This window comes from Ailuropoda melanoleuca, chromosome 9, assembly GCF_002007445.2.
Source record: "Ailuropoda melanoleuca isolate Jingjing chromosome 9, ASM200744v2, whole genome shotgun sequence".
Classification (NCBI taxonomy): domain Eukaryota; kingdom Metazoa; phylum Chordata; class Mammalia; order Carnivora; family Ursidae; genus Ailuropoda; species Ailuropoda melanoleuca.
The window spans coordinates 80,157,410-80,158,817 of NC_048226.1; the positions used below are offsets into that span (position 1 = coordinate 80,157,410).

A 1,408-nucleotide genomic window follows, 5' to 3' on the forward strand; every position below is an offset into this window, starting at 1 on the left:
CTCCCAGTGGGACCTCATGCTTTGCTACCACGTCTATCATGTGAGCAGTCAGCTGTAGCAATCCTAGATGACATTCATTCTTTGCAATGCACTACACTGTTTCACATTTTCCTACCTCACCCATGATTGTTTCTTCTATCTTCAATGCCTTTTACATCAAGTCCACCTAGAAAAATATTACTTTGAAAGTTAATCTTAAATCTAATTTTCTTAGTCAAATACTGAAAATCATCTAAGTAGTTTGGAATATTACAATAAAATATTATGGAATTGTAAAGAATCAGAGGCAGGAACATCTGTAGATGATGATATGGAAGATAAGCAGATTATACTATAAAAAACAAATTATGGCTTGCAGATTCCGCTGCCCAGCCATCGTCAGCCCCACCATGTTCTTCTATGTCATGGTGGATGGACAGCCCTTGAGCTGCATCTCCTTGGAGATATTTGCAGACAAAGTTCCAAAGGCAGCAGACAAGGTCTGTACTCTGTACACTGGCGAGAAAGGATTGGTTGTAAAGTTTCCTGCTTTCACAGGATTATTCCGGGATTTATGTGCCAGAGTGGTGACTTCACAAGCCATAATGGCACTGGTAGCAAGTTCATCAATGCGGAGAAATTTGATGAGAATTTCATCCCGAAGCATATGGGTCCTGGCATCTTGTCCATGGCAAGTGCTGGACCCAACACAAATGGTTCCCAGTTTTACATCTGCACTGCCAAGACTGAATGCTTGGATGGCAAGCATGTGGTCTTTGGCACGGTGAAAGAGGGTATGAATATTGTGGAAGCCTGGAGGGCTTTGGGTCCAAGAACGGCAAGACCAGCAAGAAGATCACAGTTGCTGACTGTGGACAAATCTAATAAATTTCACTTGTGTTTTATCTTAACCACCAGACCATTCCTTCTGTAGCTCAGCAGAGCACCCCTTCATCCCCGTCTGCTGGAAATATCCTATAATCTTTGTGCTCTGGCTGCAGTTCTATGGGTTCTATATTTTCCTTACTCCCCTCCAGGTCTAGCTGGATTGCAGAGTTAAGTTTATGATGATGAAATAAAAACCTAACAAAAAAAAATAATTTATGCTAATCTTTATGAAAAAAATAATAAATGTATGTATCTACATTTTTATATGTAGAATACTAAGGAAAGCATTAACAGTACTTGGATCTGGGGTAAGATGGAAACATTTCTTTTCATATACTTTTTTACTTGAATATTTCACTATATTCTATATTACTTATCAATTAATAATGATTTAAAAATATCCTTCACACAGTTGTTTTCTTTTCCCACTCAAAAAATTAATCATGACTTGCTTGTATCCTAAATTACTAGTCTTCAAATTCTTTGTGTCTAGTACTTTAATAAGAATTTCAAGGAACTTTATACCACTTTACATATTTTA

General features: G+C 37.6%; 1 pseudogene; it reads left to right on the forward strand.

The window, feature by feature from the left end:
• The first annotated feature begins 347 nt into the window (after positions 1-347).
• LOC100478071 lies at positions 348-864 on the forward strand (annotated as a pseudogene).
• Positions 865-1,408: the final 544 nt, after the last annotated feature.